This window comes from Quercus lobata, chromosome 4 (genome assembly GCF_001633185.2).
Source record: "Quercus lobata isolate SW786 chromosome 4, ValleyOak3.0 Primary Assembly, whole genome shotgun sequence".
In the NCBI taxonomy this organism is placed as follows: domain Eukaryota; kingdom Viridiplantae; phylum Streptophyta; class Magnoliopsida; order Fagales; family Fagaceae; genus Quercus; species Quercus lobata.
Window position 1 is genome coordinate 43,571,165 of NC_044907.1, and position 22,711 is coordinate 43,593,875.

The 22,711-nt window shown below is 36.9% G+C and overlaps 1 long non-coding RNA gene across 1 annotated transcript; it reads left to right on the forward strand.

Annotated features, from left to right (window-relative positions):
* Positions 1 to 20,502: 20,502 nt before the first annotated feature.
* LOC115983753 lies at positions 20,503 to 22,178 on the forward strand. The gene is made up of 4 exons (XR_004090188.1): positions 20,503 to 20,606; positions 20,713 to 21,514; positions 21,919 to 22,041; positions 22,160 to 22,178. It is a non-coding gene; the product is annotated as an uncharacterized LOC115983753 (long non-coding RNA).
* Positions 22,179 to 22,711: the final 533 nt, after the last annotated feature.

The following is a 22,711-nucleotide window of genomic DNA, read 5'->3' on the forward strand; positions in this document are numbered from 1 at the left end:
TACTATCTTTTCTAAATGCACCAGATGGCAAATTGGGTGTAACTCTTGCAACTAAAATTATGGTATGACAAGTGGTGTCCTCTTGGTATTGTGAAAAACCTCATTAATGGTCCTCTGACATTGATGGAGGAAAAACTCTTAGTTAAAGATGTAATCTCTAATGGGCTTTGTAATGGAACTTCCACTGCATCTCTCCTTTCTTTGTTATCTCTTCCCAAACTTATCAACTCATCAAGGCCATTCCCATCAGGTTCTATCTCTGGTAGAAATACTGAATGAATGTATTGTATTTCACACTTAATAAAATATACATGAGTGCTTTTATATAGGAGGCAAAGTCTGTAGTAAAAATATGTGTGCTATACAAGTAAACAATGTAGGCAAAGTGTGTAGTAAAAATATGTGTGATATACAAGTAAACAAGGTGGGCCTAAAGCCTACAAACTATTACATGTTAACAGCCCCCCTCAAACTCAAGATGGGTGTGAGACCAACTTGAGGTTGTCAACTAAAGCATGAAGGCGTCCCTTAGGATGTGACTTGGTGAAGATACTTACAAGTTGATCTTTAGAGGAGACTGAGAACAACTTGAGAGTACTACGGACAAGATGATAATGGATAAAATGACAATCGATCTTGATGTGTTTAGTCCATTCATGGAAGACATCATTGTAAGTATTATGAATGGCACTATAGCTGTCACAACAAAGAGGAGTAGCAGAGGATGTGGACACACCTAAGTCCTTAAGAAGCCATCGTAGCCAAATGAGCTCAAATGTGGTATCAGCAAGGGTACAATATTCTGCTTCAGTATCAGTAAGGTTTCCCAACTGCAACAACAAAATATAACCCACACCCAACAACAAATAATACCCAACTGCAATGACAATAAAATCCAAACCCTTACCTGAGATGTAAATTTGTTGAGAGGGAGGAGCAGTGACAGAGAGAGGCAATGTGGTGTGAGATCAGAGGCAATGTGGTGTGAGAAGTGTGAGTGTTATGGGTGAGTGAGGCAGTGAGTTATTGAGGAGTGTTAGAGGCTAGGAGTGTTATGGGTGAGAGAGTGTTCAGTGAGTTACTGAGGAGCGTCTCTGTGTTAAGTAAATTTTGCCCGACAAAAATCGAGTCTATAAGACTCGAGATCCATGTATTTTAATTGAATTTCCTGACAAAAATCGAGTCTTAAAGACTCAGTTTTGTTTTGTAGAACTCGAGTCTATAAGACTCGAGATCTATGTGGCATAATAGTTCCAACTCAGCAAATGAGAATCGAGTCTTTAAACCTTGAGTTTTATATGAAACTCGAGTCTATAAAACTTGAGATGCTAATTTACAAAATTCTTTCAAACGCATGTTAACTTTTTATATTGTTTCCTCTCACTATGCTAGCCTGCAAATTATCTCCTTATAAAGGAGTCCAAATCTTCTATCCCACTCTTCTTACTTCACTATATACTCTACAAATAAAAAAAATACCACATGTCCATCTAGTTTATTAAATGCTAAATTTATGTCTTCTATTATTTCAATTTTCTAAAATAAATAAATAAATAACCCATTATAAAGAGCATTCACTTGCCATGCATACATTTATCTTACCCTTGAGAAGGTCACTTACAAAGAGCATCCTCCATCGCATGATTGAAGATACACCATTCTGGCATGCTGTAAGAACCACAATTAATGGACACGGTATTTTTAAAAAGTCAATGATCTTAAAAAATTCTATGTAAATCACACAAAAAATCAAATAAATGCCAAATGTAGTCTTTATTTTGAAATTGATTAATTTAATGATTTAGATTAAATATTACAAATTTAAAATTTATCCAATGTTAGTTCATTTAAAATTTTAAATAATATGATATTCTGTACACTATCAAATTTATAAAATAAATTTTAACCGTGAAATAGGTTCGCTTGATTTCTAAACAGGAGTTGTGCGTTGATAGTAGTTTGTTACAGTGGTTAGCGTTGGCTGCTGAACTGGCATTGTATTGAGCTTGACAGTTAGAATAAATTAGTTAGTTAATACTTGTTGTAACAGATTGTATTTGGGAAGGAAATTGTAAGGTAAGAAGCTCTAGCTCATTGCAAAGAGGCGTATCAGAAATTTTAAGAAAATTGCTCTCCTCCTCTTCTATCTCTTAGTTTCTCTTTCTCTGTTCTTACATCTTGATTCTAAGGAGGCCTAGTTCCCTCGAAGATCTACTTCAATTTCATAAGAATCTCTGTATTCTTATTATCCCTCCATTTTAATGTATATATATATATAACTCTTCCACGTTGCACTTTTTTGCGATATGGTTCATCAATGTCAATGAAGATATAGAAAAGAAAGAAAATGACTGGTGGCAATTATGACGTAATGGTGGTAATTTTAATTTTAATTTTTTTTTTTTATGGGAAACTTAAAACTTTATTCAAAAAAATCAAGACAGAACATCATGGGAAAGAGCTTGCTCAAGAAAGCAAGGATTCTCTTCCATCCATACATGGAAATCATCTATGCCGATGGTATATTTTGCTAATAAGTGAGCTGGTCTATTGCCCATTCTCTTGACATGAGAAAATTCAATCCTCCTAAACTCCTTACACACATCCATCATCCCCAATACAATCGAAGCTATTGATGAAGGAGGTGGTGAAGTTTCACAAAGGGCATTATAAATAATCAATGAGTCACCCTCTAAAATAATATCTTGGATACCAATGTCTCTTGCAAGGAGAAAACCTGCTTCGAATGCTTTTGCCTTAGCCTCCAACGCACCCAAAGGGACCCACACCTTCTTGCTTAACGCAGCTTCCACTCTCCCTCTATCATCCCTTATTATAACACCCAATCTCGTTGCCTTCTGAGATGCAAACACAGCCCCACCCACATTGATTTTAAACCAGTTCGCCCGAGGAGGAAGCTAAAAGCTCGAAATGTGTGAAAACACAAGAGCTTGTTTAGACCCCCAAATCAAATTACGGCTTGATTGATTTTACACTAACTTAATACTAAGTGCGGAATAGTGTAAACGCAAGCAAACAAGCAAGAGAGCTACTCTAATTCATATTTAAAGAAACACAGCAGGAAAATGAAATGAACAAGAGTAGGGAAGAGAGATGCAAACACAGATAACACCGAGACGTGTTATCGAAGAGGAAATCGAAGAACTGGGCGAAAAACCTCTCCGCCGCCCTCCAAACGGTAATCGATCCACTAGAGAATAAGTTGGAGCACACGAATAACAAAAAGCCCTTCAAGCCTACTCTACCCCATGTACTTGAGCCCTCCAAGCTCCTGCTACCAACTGACTTCGCCGAGCCTTGTCTTCTTTAGTTCTCCGGATCCCGCAACAAGCTCTATGTTGCATCTGCCATCCTTGGCTTCTTCCAATATTTCCCAGCAGCACCAAACCTCACTGGACACTCTTAAAAGGTGTGGTAAGTGTTTGGGCTATTGACCTCTTAATGGTATGGAAATTGAGAGGTAGGAGATGAGGAAATTCCATAAACAAAATGTGTAGAGAATTGTTGGTATAATAATTTCTAACTCTCAAGTGTTTTTGCTAGGGTTTTCTCTCAGAAGCTCTCTCTTACATTTGTGGGTAATATGGGTATATATAATGAGGATACAGAAAGTGTGCATCAGGCAGTACAGACTGGCAGAACAGAATGTCTTGCGGGTGTCTCGCGGGAAGGCCTTACCCGCGAGATACTCACGAGACACAGCTGTCTCCATCTGTACAGACTCTTCGCATTCCAGTCATGTGCAGGGCACATGCATCTTTTCGGGGGATGCTTAGTCGTGAGAAACCCACGAAAACCTTCCTTGCTTCAATAGCTTGAGTCTTCACACTCTCTCTCACTATCACACAACCCTTACAATAAATTCCCATAACAGATACAGGGTACAAACGATTGAATATAATTACAATCAAATTTGGCACGGAATAAAAGCCAACAAAATACATATTTGTAAATCACAACTTTACAATTTCCCCCTTTGGCTATTCCGTGACAAAACCCTTAAAACAGACTCTAGACTTAAACGTGAGTTTGGGAATAATGGTAAAACTCACTCACACCTAATCTAGAAACTGTGAAGCACTTGCAGTTTATACCTGTAACCTGAAACACTTGCACACAAACAAAACTTTCATTAAGCTTATGACAAGTTGAACACAAGGTATGAGCAAGAGCAAGCATAATGCGATCAAGTATGTAAACAATAGATATCATGCAAACAAACACTTGATCAAACAAGGGCAGTCATTAAAGAATGACTCCAATGAACATATAACAAGTAAATGTTCATCCGGACATATACAACGAAGCAATCACTTATGATTACTTGCATGTCCAATCACACAACCAATGCAACATACACGGAGTATATGCATCTAGGAACAATTCTACTAAGGGCACAAGTGTGAAGTACTCAAGACATTATAGCAATATCTAAAAGTACACAGAGAATGCTACACAAGCATTGAGAAAGTCACAAACACAATATACTGAATAAACACTGAAATTAACTAAAAATATGTGCTGAGTTTTTAAACAAAAGCAGTAAAAGCATAAACATAAACCAGTAGTTGAAGAAGCTAAATATACACACACGTATACCGATAACCACTAAACCAATGTATCTAAGTCTGAACCTATGCTCCCCCTAACACTGTACAAGTTCCCCCTCAAAAATTTTCTCCCCCTTTTTGACCGGAATGGCCAAAGGGCTAGAACTGGTCGGACTCGGAGTCTGAACCATGGCCGATAGATAAGTCATCGATCTGAGATGATAAAGCTGTGATTTGACCCTGGACATAAGCAAACTGGTCCGCTGTGTGCCGTATATGGGAATCTAACATAGTGTACATCTGCTCTACTCTGTCAAGAAGATGGTCGAGTCTATCTGGTCCTCGTGCTGGTGCTGAGGATGATGGCTGAGCTGATGGCTCTGTGGCAGAAGTGAATCTATCAATCTCCTCCTCCGTATCTTCACCCTTGTCCACAACACGACCTTGTGGTATCGTATGCACATTTGTCTTGGAACCTTTGATGTGGGCTGTGCTTCTGGTGACTATGTGTGCACCAATGGGATAGTCCCTCGGAACCACAGTGAGGCCACTCGGGAATTTGAGCTTTGTCTTCGCAATTAAGCCCATAATCAGTGATGGAAAAGGCATAACTGTTTTGGAATGCTGCTTCTCAATGCTTTTCTTCAACAGATGAAAGATGTGACCACATATATCAATCTCTTGGTGAGTAAAGAGATCGTACAAAAACTTTGTCCTTCCAGCTGACAGTGTAGTGAGGTTGGTGACAGGGTAAAGGTTATGGATCATTACATATGCCAAAGCCCTCATCTCTAGTGAAAAAGGAATTGTATTCATGGATGACTTCTTTGATGTTCCACCAAGACTTTTCACCATGTTCGCAGTAGATCCCAATCTGTCTTCATATTGGACTGAGATAGGCTGAGAGGGAGGACGAATCTCCAAATATTCTTGAATGCTGTCTCTTGTAATCACAAATTCCTTGTGTCTCACCCAGCACTCTATACGATCTTCGTTCACAACAGCATTGGAGAAAAACTCCTTTATGATCTCTGAATAGACAACCCCAACCGGGTTCAACAATTTGGTCCAAGTTCTTTCTTTGAACACCTCAGGGATGAAAGTGTCCTCAAGTGATTCCAGGTGCACTACCCTTTCCATGATAATGGTTGCGCCCTTGTAGCAATCATTGTATTTCATATCTGCTTCTGCTGACCTGAAGTTGTCGGAATCAGTTGGTGCACGTTTGGATGATTTCTTGGTGGCTGCATGCTTAGTAGGAGCCATCTGTGTAAAGTAACACAATCACAGAAAAGAACCAAGAACAACACCACAAAACAGAGCAAAATTTGATTAAATTCATGTTAGATCAAACAAAAATGAAGACATCTCAAAACAGAGAATATCACGCTCAAAATAGAGCAAACAGACATAACCAACATGCTAAAAATGTTAGAGCATGTAAGTATAATCAGAATGCATGAATAGAGTGAGTGTGTCTGTGTGTGCATAGGCTGTGCATGTGCTTGTGCATGTATGTGCATCTTGAGATGCATGGGGGGTGCCTAGAGAGGCCCTAGAGAGTGCCTAGTGAGTGCAATGCATGGCATTGTAGCACAAAGCGAGTTAAACACATCCAAAACATGTGAAACAAGGTCAAGCAAAGTAGACTCAAGTAAAGGAACTCATTTGATTCCAACACAACCAAAGAATGTCACTTGAACATTCTGTCAAGCACCTAGCTTGCAACAATGCACCACAATGATGAAAAATGCATGACCATAGTAAAAATATGCCTCAATACAAGTTAGAACTGCCACAAGGGGCCAACACAGATGCACAAACACCAAATGGGACTAAGCCCAATCAAGAGATTGAAAAAATTTTCACAAAAATTAGAATCCCAACCCAATTTTCGAAAATCCCCAATTTTCAAAGCCTTAAGCACAAATACCTCATAATCCGTGAATAAAAGATGAAAAAGGTGTTAGAAACACATACCTTGAAAGGATTTTGCAGAGATTTTGCTTGAAAATAATGAGGTTTGAGTGAAATAGTGATTTGGGTTGAAAGGGGTTCGAGAGATTTATGCGAGGGAAGTGAAAAGTGTTTGAAAAACTATCACATCTACTACATAAAAACTGTAAACACGCGATTTTCGCGAGTTAGGCAGTGGCGTCGCAGTCGTGAGACAGTCGCGAGAAGGGCCACTGAAGCTCAAGACCTTTCGCGAGAAGCTTTAAGTCGCGAGACAATAGCAAGACAGTCGCGATAGCTTCTGTGTGATTTTGAGAAAAATTTAGTTTTTGCCTAAAAATCATTTCGCGAGAAGAGGGTAGTCGCGAAATACCCGCGAGGAAGTAGCGAGAGTTTCTATATGAAAAATATGACTTTGGATTTCCCTCAAGCATATTTCACGGGAAGCTCTAAGTCGCAAGCTTCCCGCGAAACAACCTCTGAACTAGTTTTTTGAAGAAAAACACAAAAATGCATTTTGAACAAAAACTAAAAACACGAAAGTATAAAATCACTTTCAAAAACAAATAAAACACTCAAAAATCTTTTTGGGTTTGATCATCAAGTACTTGAGCATACACATCACATTTGAACATGTACAATCACACAAATGAGATAAGCATTCATTGAATCAAAGTCTTGTGTGTTGTGGGTGAGTATCAAGTGTGAAATAGTCCTTAGACCAGAGTAAAGCTTCAATGATCAATTCAATCAAGTCATACACAACTAGTACTAAGTCAAGTGATCAATCTCAATTATAGAAATGAACATATATGACCTCCCACAAATTGATTACACAACTTAGAAGCTTTTCATTTGGCTTCTGCATAAAACACGACATTTGATCCTTTTTGGATAAATACATCTCTTTTTGAGGTTGGTGCTTGAAATTTTTGATATTTCAACATTGAGGATTAGCCTTTGGCTTTTTGAGCACCATACATTTCAATATAAAAGTCGCTTTCCCTTTTTCCTAGTCAAATACTAGTATGTGCGACAGGTTTTTGCAGCTCAATATCTCTTTTTCACTTTGAGATTTACATTTGGAGAGCTCAATTGCAAAAACATAAAAAAATAACGTGGGAAGAGATATAGGCACAAGTCTATGCAAGTATCAAGACCATCAAGACAATTGACCAATCATTCATGACAAGCTTGAAGATCTATTTACAACAATCACGCATAGTTTTCAAGATTTCTTCCATACAGATAAATGTGCATATAGAAACAAGCTAAGCTCGTAAATGCACTACGTTATTAGTACGAAGGTACTAGGCCAAACTCACATGTGATATACACAAAGACAAGCGATCAAACTTTTTGAAGATTTTTCAATTTTTATGGGTTTTTGAATTTTGAACACACTCAAAAGCAGAGCAAGAATTGAAAGAACACAAAACAAATTTGTAAAAGAAGACATGCTATACCTAGAAAACAATGCATGAACCTATGATCCTAAGCATTGGAAATATTGATGCATGGACATGGGAGATAATCATCCATGAGTACCCCTCTTCACCCACACATCACGTGCATTTAGGGTGATATCCCTGTAGGATTGGGTACGTGAATTGTGACCTTCAAACCTGCTGTTGAAGTTCGCCAAACATGTGGTAAATGCCTCAATCATCGTCATTACATCCACCACACAGGAATCTTCATTTTGACTTCGTGGTTGCCCAACAGTCAAATTCCTCCTGTCATCCCTTGGTCCTCTTGACCTTTGGTCCCTAGCATTATTCAATGCTCTCAGCTTATGACAATTGGGTCTAGTGTGCCCTTGTATTCCACAATAATGGCATACATGGTTTGCTCTCGGACCTCTTTGTGATTTTGGAAGTGATCTCCCTTTGGCTTCAAACTTGACCGTTGATTGGTTGCGAGGCTTGTTCAACACCCTTTGCTTAGCCATATTCTTCTTCTTCTCCACATTGGCTTTCTCAACAATTGGGACAACTGCAATCGGCTCTTTGGCCTTCACAAACTTCACTTCTTTGGAGATGTTCACAGTTGAACTACTTCCTCTGGTGTATCCTAATCCGGTTTTGTCAGAGAAGGTCTTCTGAGATGAAAGGACATCATCAAGCTTCTTTGTGGAGACTCGCTTTACCTTGGCATTCGCTTGAACTACCTCAAGCTCAAGGAATTTCACCTTGGTGTAAGCTTGGGTTAGTTCGCCATTTAGCGTTTCTATCTCACATTTGGCCTCCTTATATCTCACTAAGAGACTTCTATAGTCTTCCTCAACTTTCTTCATCTTTTTCACAGCTGCCTTAGCCACCTTTGCATATTCTCCCGACTTCTCAAGGAGAGAATTATAATTTTCTTGAAGACCGACTATATCTTCATCTACCTCAGCATTCGATTCTTCTACAATTCCCATGGATTCCTCATCACTATGCTCCCTAAGTTCTTGTACGAGCAAGTTCAAATCCTCTGAAGATTCTACATGAGCAATAGTCATAAATGCTGAGTAGTTTCCTTCTTCATCGCAGCTGCCCTCCTAATCTAGGTCGGAAGACTCCGAATCACTGAGAGTTGTGGCATATGCCTTGCCCTTCATTCTCAAATAATTAGGACATTCTCTCTTGACATGACCATGTCCATTGCACTCGAAGCAAGTGATTCCTTGAGTGGATTGAGAGTCCTTTCCATCTTTCTTCCTGAATTCCTTCCTATCACCCTTGGGAGATGAAAACTTTCCTCTGTTGAAAAGCTTTCCACTGTTGTTCATCTTTAGAAATTTTCAGAAGTTCTTTGCAAGGAAAACTACTTCCTTCTCCACATCATCCTCTTCGGAGGGGTTGTCCATCCTCTCGGTGATGGTTTTAAGAGCAAGGGATTTGCTCAATTTATGAGAAGGCAGTCCTAGCTCATATGTTTGAAGAGATCCAATTAGCTCTTGGATTTTGATCTCATCCAAGTCTTTACTCTCTTCTATAGCTGTAACTTTTGCTTAGAAACTCTCCGGTAAAGACCTCAAAATTTTTCTCACCACCTTAAAGTCTTCAATTTTCTCTCCAAGATTGAGTTTGGCAATTACAATCTCATTGAGCTTTCCATAGAAAGAATCAAAAGCCTCATCATCTCCCATCTTAAGTTCTTCAAATCTGGTGGTAAGCATTTGTAGCTTCGTATCCTTGACTTTCTTGGTACCCTCGTAGGTTGTTTCAAGGATCGTCCAAGCTTCCTTAGCTGTCTCCACGTGCGATATCTTGTGAAACTCATCAGGGGACACACCACAGAATATAGCATTAATGGCCTTACTATTCGCATTAGCTAATGCAAGAGCTGCCTTGTCCCATTCGGACTTGGCAGTAGTGGGTTTAACATACTCATTCTCTACGGAATCCCACACGGACTCATCTATAGCACACAAGAAAGCCCTTATTCGGACCTTCCAAAAAGCATTGTTGCCTCCATCAAAGAATGGTGGGGCATTAAGAGATTGTGACCGGTCCATCACAAAGGGTCAAGGATCACACTCTGGTTTTTAAACCACAGCGAGTGTACCAGCTCTGCTACCAATTGAAAGCTCGAAATGTGTGAAAACACAAGAGCTTGTTTAGACTCCCAAATTAAATTACGGCTTGATTGATTTTACACTAACTTAATACTAAGTGCGGAATAGTGTAAACGCAAGCAAACAAGCAAGAGAGCTACTCTAATTCATATTTAAAGAAACATAGCAGTAAAATGAAATGAACAAGAGTAGGGAAGAGAGATGCAAACACAGATAACACCGAGACTTGTTATTGAAGAGGAAACCGAAGAACTCGGCGAAAAACCTCTCCGCCGCCCTTCAAGCGGTAATCGATCCACTAGAGAATAAGTTGGAGTATACGAATAACAAAAGCCCTCCAAGCCTAGTCTACCCCATGTACTTGAGCCCTCCAAGCTCCTGCTACCAACTGACTTCGCCGAGCCTTGTCTTCTCCAGTTCTCCGGATCCCGCAACAAGCTCCATGTTGCATCTGCCATCCTTGGCTTCTTCCAATGTTTCCCAGCAACACCAAAACCTCACTAGACACTCTCAAAAGGTGTGGTAAGTGTTTGGGCTATTGACCTCTCAATGGTATGGAAATGGAGAGGTAGGAGATGAGGAAATTCCACAAAAAAAATGTGTAGAGAATTGTTGGTATAACAATTTCTAACTCTCAAGTGTTTTTGCCAGGGTTTTCTCTCAGAAGCTCTCTTTTACATTTGTGGGTAATATGGGTATATATAATGAGGGTACAGAAAGTGTGTATCAGGCAGTACAGACTGGCAGAACAGAATGTCTCGCGGGAAGGCCGTACCTGCGAGATACTCGCGAGACACAACTGTCTCCATCTGTACAGACTCTTCGCATTCCAATCATGTGCAGGACACATGCATCTTTTTGGGGGATGCTTAGTCGCGAGATACCCGCAAAAACCTTCCTTGCTTCAATAGCTTGAGTCTTCACACTCTCTCTCACTATCACACAACCCTTACAATAAATTCTCACAACAAATACAAGGTACAAACAATTGAATATAATTACAATCAAATTTGGCACGGAATAAAAGCCAACAAAATACATATTTGTAAATCACAACTTTATAGAAGCCAAGTCACAGCCCTCGCACTCTCCACTTGTGCAGGCTACTCCATTTCAATTGATTTTAATTGATTTACCATTTTAACTTTATTTATTTATTTATTTATTTTGACGTCAAAGATAGAAATATATTAAAAGAAGAAAAGTGAAACAGTACACAGCAAAAGGCTTGGCTGAGGAGCTGAAAACAAAAGCCTTTCTTTTTTTCTTTTTCCTTTTTTTAATTTTTTTTAGGGCATAAGAATAGATTAATTAAATTGAGGATATTTTTGGAAGTAAAAAATGTAATAATTAACTTTCTGAATTCTCTTAATATATAGATATATATATATATATATATATATTTCTATTTACTAAATTTATTTCATTCTTCTCCAGTTTTTTAAGAAAATGGGTAGGAGAAATCAAGTTTTTACAATTGAGACATTCTGAATTTAAATCTCTATACTCCAACTATTTGCTGAATTATCAAAAGATTTTATTTATTTTATTTTTTTATTTTTTTATTTTTTTATTTTTTTTGGTGGTACTCAGCAAAAATGCAGTAACACACTAGGACCAGCCAGACAAGTAATAATTGCTAAATAATAAACATGGAGGATTTATACAAAGCAGCAAAAGTATTGTTAAATATTTGCCCATAAAATCCATGTGCACTGTGTCAAAAAATTATAATAAAAAATTATACGTAACATTGCTCAAGGAAGACCCTATCCGGAATTCCGGATGTGACCAGCAACATAACCATCAAAACATCATCCTATATTTTTATACCCCATGAGGACCGACTTTCATTTTCAGGATTTGTTTACTTTTGCCGAGATCTCTATAACATGCTTTCTCACTTGCCATGCAGCTAAGGACACAACGTTGTGAAGGCCTTTCTAAATTACTGTTGTCAACTTGAAGTTTGTCGTTTAGATCCTTAAACAAATAATTAAATCTATATCACGCGAGGCTGAATGGGGAAATGAAGTTAGTTTATTGGATGTCTAGCTACCCAACAAAATATATAAGCTGGCGTTTTGATTCTAATTTCGTTGCCACAGTAATATTGCTTTATTCGCTCAAGTCTTTGTCAACTTAAAACTTAGGTATTTGATTATTATCATCAATACAGAACATTTCGAACGAAATTGCAATTTAACCAAGTTTGGCTAACTATCTAGTTAGTAGGCGTGGTTACCAAAGTATTTTACTTACTAACATCTCGAGTCTCAAAGACTCGATTTTGGGACTATAAATCGAGTCTTTGAGGCTCGGTTTGTATGCAAACATCAGATCTGATGTGGCTTAATTGCCACTTGGCATTCACATAGAAATATTGCCACTTGGCATTCACATAGAAATCGAGTCTGTAAGATTCGATTTCCACGTTTTGCCAATGTGGATGATTGACGTGGAAGCCCCTGGAAATCGAGTCTTAGAGACTCGGTTTCCAATAGGGCTTTTTCATCTTTTCTGTCTCTATTCTCTCACTCTCACTCCCACTCTCACTCTCACACAAACCAGAGCACTCTCAGTCTCTCACACAAAGTTTCATTTCTCTCATTTTCTCTCTATCTCTCACACGGCCTCTCACATTCACATGCGCACACACACACACAACCCCGCCGGTGTCGACGAGCAGAGCCCAGCCCAGCCCAGCGACGATGCCGACGAGGCAGAGCCCAGCCCAGCGACGACGCCGACGAGGCTAAGCCCAGCCATCGACTCCTCTCCTTCTTGATCTCTCTCTCCCTCACTAGAAGATCCTTTCTCCTTTTCTCCCTCTCTCTCATTACCACCCCCATACCCATTCATTTTGCTTGGTAAGTTATTTATTTGATTTTTTGTTTTGATTATTGTGAAATTTTGGGTTTGGATTTGGATACTTAACATTTAGGTTATTTACTTAATTTTCAGTTCTGATTTTTGTGAAATTTGGGTTTGGATTTTGTGGTGTAATATGTAGATACTTTATTTAATTTTTATTTTATGATTTTTATGAAATTTGGGTTTGGATTTGGTGAAGTAATTTAATTTCTCTTCCTTTCTGCAATAAAATTTTGGGTTTGGATTTGGATACTTAACATTTAGGTTATTTATTTGATTTTCAATTCTGATTTTTGTGAAATTTGGGTTTGGATTTTGTGGTGAAATATGTAGATACTTTATTTAATTTTTATTTTATGATTTTTATGAAATTTGGGTTTGGATTTGGTGAAGTAATTTAATTTCTCTTCCTTTCTGCAATAATTTGAAATTACATGTAATTTGCTTTGTATAGGAAGGTGGACGGTGGACCCTCCAATTCAGTGCAGATGACATTCAACTCTCTTTGGCTGAAGTCAAACTTGCTTGGATAGTGCATATTATTGCTGCCATTCAATTCAGGTTAAATTTTTATTGCTGATTAGGATTATAGCTTTTAGGAGAGAATTGTATATCTCATTAGGCCCATTTGCTTGTCTATTCCAGTGGAGAATTGGAAGAAGTATTTGATGCAAAACTTTCAGCTCGTGTTTGGCAGTTGATAACTGTGAAAAATAGTGGGTGGGTTTCACAGTCAGGTATGTCATTAAACCAAGTTGGCTATTTTTTTTATGCATTCAGATTTTTTCAGTACAACTTGAAAATGCAATATTTATGGTGTGAAATTGTTGCATTTTATATCCATTTTTTCCTTCTTAAACATGTCTTTATAAACGTTCGGATTATGTTTATGGGTTTCTGGGTTTGTTTATATTTTGGGTTTGTTTAGGGTTTAGGGTATTGAGTTTTGGATTTAGATGGTTATTTAGATGTTAGGTATTGAGTTTCTTATGAGCAATATACAACTTCTTTGTAGAATTTTGAAATGTTGATTACTAGCTTATGATTAGGCTTAATTCTTGACATGTCTATGAGTAATAATGGTTGTTTTGATGCCTCCTCCCCACCCCATCTTTGATTTGTCTATTGATCTGTTTCATTGAGCAAAACGTTTATGGTTGGGGTGTGCTTGGAATTTTATTGAATGTGCATGACATAAATTTGATATGCATTGATTTGTTCGTAGTAAATTCCCCACAATGGGTGAGAGTTATGATTATTGGTAGAGCTAATTTTAACAAAGGTTGATTTTGAAATGGGCAAGACCAATCTAGTGTTTGTAATACATGGAAATGTTTCCTAATACATGAAAACAATGTTTGCTTCATTAATACTAACTAGCTTTTAACCCGCACTATGTGCGGGAACCTTTTTATTTACATTTATTAGAAATAATTTTTTTTAATAATATTTAAATATACTTCTACTACATGCAAATGTTCTTTTTAAAGTGTCATGATTGGCTGACCTCTTCCTCAACATGGATTAAAAAGGTAAGTATAAGATACAAATTCATCTTGGATTTCAATTGTAACCTAAAAGGAAATAAGATGGAACTAATATTCCTTCACATTTTGGGTTGGGCTTGAGATTAAGATCACATCTTCCTATCTCTTTCTTCTATAATTGTATAATAGTGATGATGATGATGCATCATCACACTAAGAAATTCAAACATGCAACACTGTTCGTGAGATTCGAGTGCTAAGGATCCAAACTTGCAAGATAAATAGCTTATTACTTCCTAGAATACTGTTAGTTTGGTTTCTTGAGTTCAAAATAGGAACATATGAATGGTTTCTTGTGAACATTGAACATTCCTCCAATATTTTCTGACCTCTGGTGGTATATATAGGTTTTTCTTGAGTGAGATTAATTGTTTCTCTAGTACCTAAATCAAGTTTTGAAGGAGTTTGGTTATCGAGCTATGAGCGCTCTTCAACTTTTGATCACAACTACACTGTTAGCATTCAGCCAAAAAAAAATAAAAATAAAACACTCTGTTTGCACTCGTTTCATTTGTTCCTGCTACCTTCTAATCAGCCAAATTTTTTTTCCGTACTTTTTTTTGCCTGTCATGTCCCTGTCGTGAGGAATGAATATAGACCTTTGTAGATTTCGCTCAACCCAACATTTATATACTACACAAAGTAAATGTATCTTAGAAGCTTTATAAGAAACTAAAAAAAAAAAATCATAAATGCATGTAGACCACAAAGTTTGATAAGAAACTATGTTTTGTTTAAGCTACTTTAGGACACAAATTTTCTCAGCCTCATTAATTTAAGACACATTCTCCATACCCTATCCATTCAATAGATGGTTAATTCAATTTCACAACTCCTACTAAACCATACTAATTAAAAAAGAAAAAAAAATCCTATTGAAGTCTAAACATATATATATATATGCATTTTTTTGACACATAACATACATACCAACCAAAAAACTACACACAACATATTGTTTATAAACCAAATTATTAGCTGTATAATAGTGGATAAAGAGAATGCTAATTAAATGTCGTCTAAATTTTTAAGCAAATTCTGTATAATTTACGTCAAGGGCCATTCATCTCTCAAAGAATACATGAAATTAGAACCATAAGAAGAATATAAAAGTATGAAACTTTATATCCAACTAAACTGAAAAATCCTCAAAGAATACAAAATTAAAACGCAGAAGAAAAATATCAAAATTCTAGGGAATACCTCTAGATTTTTCTTTGCCTTTTGGTTTCTTAAACTACTTCAACATTAATGTTGGCAATGGAAAAGAATACTGAATTCACCAGATTATGCAATTCCACAAAAACCAATTCTAAACAGAATAGAAGAAGAAGATTAAGAAAGAAAATGTCAAGCACATAGGTAAAGAGAAACTGCCTAAACTCTAATAAAATATATATATATATATATATATATATAAAGAAATGAAAGAATCAATGGTAATTTATGAAAAGCATACTTACTTGGTTATGAACTCTTATCACAGAAAAGAATATTCCACTGTCTAGACCAGTTACTATTTTTTATATATATACTGAGTAACTATCAAATTTTAACCAGCTATTTTTTTGTTTTTTATAATGAGAGGTTTTAAACGGTTGGTAGAACCAATCTAATTAGCGCTTTTTAATTTATAGATGGCAGAATTTTAAGGGATCATTTTTCTTAACGTGGCAACACCTCCTTAAAGGCTTCTGCTATTATATATAGTATTCGATAAGTAATAGGAAATTATTATTTCTATTAAGTGAATAGTTACAATCATGACTGTGAAGACTGACTGTTGCTTGAAAGTTGGCTGTTGTAAATAGACAGAAAAAAGCTATTGATATCTCCAACTACTACTACTACTATTAAGAGAAGCATAACTTGACCCACCTTGAGTCAATTCAGTCACAACAAGGCAACTAATTTCAGCCTAGGTTGGGTTGGGTGAGGGCTAAAAGTTTCACATATTCAGCTGTGCTCATTAGGGATGAAAAGATCAAACCATGTTGACAAAAATCAAGTCACAAACTACTACTAATACATTAATACATACATTCACATTCAATTGCAAATTTCATCATCAAATTGAATAAAATAATACTAAATATGATCAAAAGCATATATTAAATGTTAATTAGTGGCGTACCTACTGTTACCAAATCTAACAGTGTCTTTTTCTATAAGTTCATAATAGCATTGAGGTTCAACGGCATTATCCTGCAAACACAAGAGAACATGTTACACAAAATTGCTATAACAGCCGAGCAAATTTCAATTAGTTAACACTATTTACACCCAAAAAGCCAAGAAACAATATATATATATATATATATATATATATAAAGAAATGGAAACAAGATACCAATATAAGCAACTTACATTAATATAAGTTTTATTTGTGCTTCCAAGGTCCATTAAGTAAGGGAGGGAATGGACAGAGTAGTTGTGTGATGGGCAACTATGTAGTAAGTTAGGCAACGTTTCAAAGTTTTAAGAAAAATAGCATCTCGAGTTTTAGAAACTCGAGATCCATATTAAAACCCGAGTCCCAAAAACTCGCTTTGCGAGTATTTGGCTGGACTATTTGGACTGAAAATGCCACATAGATCTCGAGTCTTTAAGACTCGAGTTCCATGCAAAAAAAATTTCCCCTATAGTGGCGTTTTTAAGCCCTATAGCGGCGTTTTCCTGCAATATTTTTTTATAAGTGTGATTACCACATACCAGGTTTTGGGAGTCCTATAGTGGCGTTATAAAGCCCTATAGCAGCGTTTTTCTGCAATTTATAGAAATCGAGTCTTTAAAACTCGATTTTCACATGGATTTTTTTACACATCAGACCCATTCGCTTACAAATCGAGAGTTAAAAACTTGAGTTTTATCTTGGAACTCGAGTTTTAGACACTCGAGATGCTAGTTTTCAGCATTGTTTTGAAACGTGACAATAAACTAAATTTTTGGATATTTATTGTTATTTGGAAAGGGTGTTCTTAAGTAAGGCCTGCCATGGTTAAAACAAAAAAGGCCCTCCCCTATTAGATCGAAGATATTCTGATTACGAAAAAAAAATCTCTATCCACTGATATGAAGTAATCACAAATCAGTTTTCAGTTTTAGTCTTACCTTACTTGCTTTGATACTGTACCATCAGGTTGCTCCTTTTCCACTTGTCTGACAATTTAGGGGCCAAAAGTTAAAACAGTTTTCAAAAATGCTGATTAAAATTATGAAACTGCTGAATATGAATATACCTTAATTGAATAACAGCATGCCCCTTGCTGCAGGATGGGTGGTCTGTTGGAATGTCTGCCACCCTTCGTTCCCTCCCAAAAAAGGTAACAACTTTGACGATGTATATAAAGGGGTTCTGTTGAAGATATGTACTTCTTAGAGCGCATAAATATTACAACGAACCCCCTCAACTTTTTTTGATCATTAAGAAAATTTATCACAAACATAAATTAATAATGCAAGAAGAATGAAAGGACTTATTACATCATCAAACACAAAGTTGTCATTGAAAAGAAAACGGAATATGAATTTAATCCTTTAAGGCTAGGAGAAACTAAAATTGACCAGTCATATAACTATCTTCGTGGGGAAAAGGTTTTTTTTTTTTTTAGTTACAATTATAAATAATGAAGTTTAACCCCATTTCACAGATGTTAGTTGTAAAAGATACATACATGTGCTTTCCATTTATAAAAAGATAATAAAAAAAGGTAATGTTCAATATAGATATTCCCTTAATTATAAGAATATAATTATAAAAAATTATAGTGATTGCTAATTATGTCTCATCCACAAGAAGGACATTTTTAATTTTTAATTTTTTATGACAAGGAACCCCCTCAAGGTATGGGCCAGTGGGACCACCCTTGAGGGGCAAACCCCAGATGCCTACACACCCCCACCGAGCAGGCATTGGGTAAATTGCAAAATGCCTCAGTTAGGAGTTGAATTAGAGACTTCTGGGTTTACAGTTAGTCCAGGAACTCTATCTTACCACTGAATCACCCCGAGTGGGGGCAGGAAGGACATTTTATAATATTTTGAGAGAATCTTCAAACCTTGATAACTTTAAGGAAAATTCTTAGATACTCTTGGAGCACAGATAAATGGATTTTTTCTTCAATTTATTGTTGCTTTTTACTTGAAAACAAGTGAAACCAATTAGCACATAATCCAATTTGCTAAACTGGGTTCATTGGGTTTTATTTGTTAGGCTCAGTGATTTCTGTGGAGTTTATTTGGTATTGAATTTAAGTGGTCCAATATTTTTGTTCACTTGAAAACATGTGAAACATTTTTACTTCCATATCCAGCTATACTAGGTTCAGTTGGGTTTAGGGACTTAGGCTCAAAGTAAAGGAATTTATTTGGTGTTGACAATTTGAGAAATTGACCTTCTTCTTTTGGATTTGGGCTGGGATTGTTGGTGGAGTAGTTGGGTTGGTGTCGAAGCATCAATACGTTCATGGTCTAGCAATTATTTGTGCTACTTATGCTACTAATCTGGCCATTGTTACCGGTTGCTGTTGCGGTAATAAAAATCTCTGCTTCTTAAAACTTTCTGTCATGTCATTGCGTTCAAGTTTCAGTCCCTCACTTTGTTTGTTTAGTTTTTTTATTTTTTTTTCTTCATTCATTAAGGCTATTTTGAAATCCTGTCAAATTTCAATTGCTACATACAATTGTCTTCCACTTAGAGTTTAGTGTCATTATATTACATGGGAATCATCATCTTATACATTACAAATTAAAATGAAGTCATTTCATATGTGCCATACAACTCCTACATCATTAATTGAGATGGACTTCACCATTTTCTTCAATGGTTTGATGCAAGCATGAACTGTTTGGTATTGCTACTGCTGACGTTTTGTCCCTTGATGAGTTCACATTGTCAAAAGCATTGCATCTTGCATTTCAAGCAGAGATAAATGGTGTTTTTGTCAGTTTGGAGGTGGTGAAATGCATATTGTCCCACTTCAATGTGTTTTATTAGATTTACCCAACAACTAGTTAATGCCTAAAACCTCATCTCTGCAGCTGCTGGGTGGTCTTTTTTTTTTTGTAAACCAACTTTATGATTTTGAGTTTCTTTTGAAGCGAATGAGAATTCTAGAATATCTTTTAATATAAAATATGGGGATATCATAACAATGACTTCTATGATAGATTAAATGGAAACAAAATTATAGGGCTGTAATTGGTAGTTGTGTATGTAAATCTATAGTTGATTTTGTGATACCTTACACCTTTGATTGTAAGATCTTGGAAGCTTCTCCTTCAGAGCTTCCATTTTTTAAAATAGAAATTCTTATTTTTTTAAACTAAAATAAAATAGAGCATGTATAGCTTTCCTTGTGTTAAGAGCATAATGTAGACATCATGTTGAAGCCAATTCCTAGGCTTATATGCTAAGAATAGCATGTGGCTGCCTATTTGGCTGTGAAACATCACTTCTCTTTGAGTCTTCAATCAAAATATAAAGTTTTTAGTGGACATAGAATCTAAGAACTGCCTATATGTCTTCATTATCATTCCCCTAGAATCATTTATTTTGTTGACATCCTGTTCTCTCAATTGAGTTGTGGTTCAAAGTTTTTCTTCATTGCTTCCTTGTGAATTTCTAAGCAAGAAAATTGGACATGAATCAATCTAGTTTGATCATTAAGATGGAAAAAAATTGGCCTGAAAACAGGGATTCATGTATTCCAGAATAGTAAAATGAGTGATCATTAGAGTTTTGTTTTGATATAGACATATTGTATGAAAATATTAATAAAGTTTGACTTCTTTACGTTATATGACTTTGGATAGTAAGTTTTATTGTGAGCTTAGAGTTTTGTTATAAACTTGGATTGTAAGTTTTGAAAATAACGTAATGGCCAGATATAAGTTGTTTTTGGAGAATTTTTCTTAGATTGTTTTTGGTTTTTTTTTTTGGAATCCTATTTATTACGTGCTAATTGCTTATCATTCTTGTGCAGTATGGCTGCTGCAAATGCTGGACGGATTGACCATACGCAGCCTGGCCCTATTGACACGTCAGTGTTAAAGTTGCAGCCCACCCATCGGTCAGAAGCTATTTGGAATGGCCAGGTACAACACAGCAGTAAATATTTATGTCAAATGTACACGCATTTAATTCATACAATGTACATGCAGACGTTTGTCATATGTTAATCCAAGGATCCGTTTTGTGCAGGATCTAGGGGCCCTTACTTGCCGTGGCCGTACTGAAGAGTTCTCCAACCGAGAGCCAATGGTGGACGACCGAGTCGTTGACATCATTAAGGCATTGGGCTTGGAGGGACTGCTGAGGCAACCGGGTAGAGAGCTTGACCATGGCCTAATAACAGCCTTCGTGGAGCGATGGCGGCCTGAGACTCACACCTTCCACATGCCACATGGTGAGATCACCATCACATTGCAGGATGTGGAGGTGATTCTCGGGCTTCCTGTTGATGGTGATGCTATAACAGAGAGCACACAGAAAAATTGGATGCGTGTGTGTGAGGAGTTCCTTGGCTTTCAACCTATAACTCAAGAGCAGCATAAGTAACTTAATGGCCAAAGGATTCTCATCAAACGGCTTTTAGAGCAAGTTGCTAATCCATTGTCGCCTAATGCTGAAGAGGATGAGCTGCATAAGTACGCACGATGCTATATCCTAGCGCTATTGGGGGACACAATATTCATGGACAAATCCGGCGATAGGGTGCATCTAATGTGGGTACAACAGTTGGAAGACCTTCACAACCCATGAAGGTATAGTTGGGGAAGTGCTTGCCTTGCATGGTTGTACCGAGAGCTATGCAGGGCAAGCGATAAGGACACCAGTCAAATCGGTGGGTGCTTATTGTTGGTCCAGTATGCAGCCTAGTGTTCCCAGCAGTCCATATGGTGGAAATTATCAACCTCCCTCAAGTTCTCCTAATGGAGCATACGGAACTCCTGCTCCCTATCAGCCCCCAAATATATTCCTTCCATCACAGACACCTTCCTAGGTATTTTTTGTTATATGGTTCATCTAGTAGTATTGGTTTTTATTTGGTGTTTAGTATATAAAATTTCTTAGCAATGCTATAGACCTGCTAAATTATGCTTATTTGTAGTTTGTATCGTATTTATATGCTGCCCAACTATTAAATGGACCAATTATATCCTGTCTGTCCGAGCTGGTAGTAGTTCACTTATAAATCTTCTGAATCAAACTTAATCTCCCTTCCATCTGTGTTTTATAATCTATAAAGTTGTTCTGGGTTGTCATTTCTGGCATTTAACATAATGTTGGTCATGAAATTCTCACCATATTTTTTGTCTAGATTTTATTTTACAAATTTTTCCTGTCACTTGCTATAAATAATACTTTTAGACATGAGTTTTATGATCTTTTTTGTTACTCTTCTAGCCAAATTTTGCTGCACCTCCCGTTACTGCGCCTGTTGCGAGGCCCTTTATTCCCACAACTCCTGCTATGCTGAAAAATGCAGGGCAATATCAGCAGCCCACATTGGGTTCTCAGTTGTATCCTGTAAGTATATTCCCTTTTGATGCGTGTGCGTGTGTGAGATTTGTAGTTTGATGTCAAAATGCAAAATTGTAAGCAACTTGTGAGTGATATACCGAAAAATTCATTGTATATGTTTCAGGGAACTGCTAACCCTACTTGTAGTTTGTACCATCAGGGAATGTTCCAGCTGCCCCTATTACATCACAACCAGGCTCAGTTCCTGGCCATACAATGCCACATGTTGTAGCTCCCACCCCATCCCTGAAGGGATTTATGCCAGTTAATTCAGCGGTTGTTCAAAGATCTGGTATGGGTTCAATGCAACCACACAGTCCCACTCAGGCAGCATCAGTGCAACCCACCATTACACCTGCAGCTCCACCACCTACCCTACAGACAGTTGATACTTCAAATGTAGCAGGTATTTATTTTATATATTTATAAATTTTACTTGATTAATCCATTGATTCTTTGAATAATAAAATTTACTTTCACATAGCCCTGCTTGTTCAAAAACTAATATAATGAAAATATAAAAAGAATAGCCAGCATTACACACTATCCTGGAGATTCTGATGGCATTCGATGTCAACAGTAGGAACTCTTAAGGTAATGAGTGGTGACAGGTGGCAGTGGCAATCTTTTCTCTGTCTCAAGGTTTTGTGTTTAAAAATTCAGACAGTCTGGATAG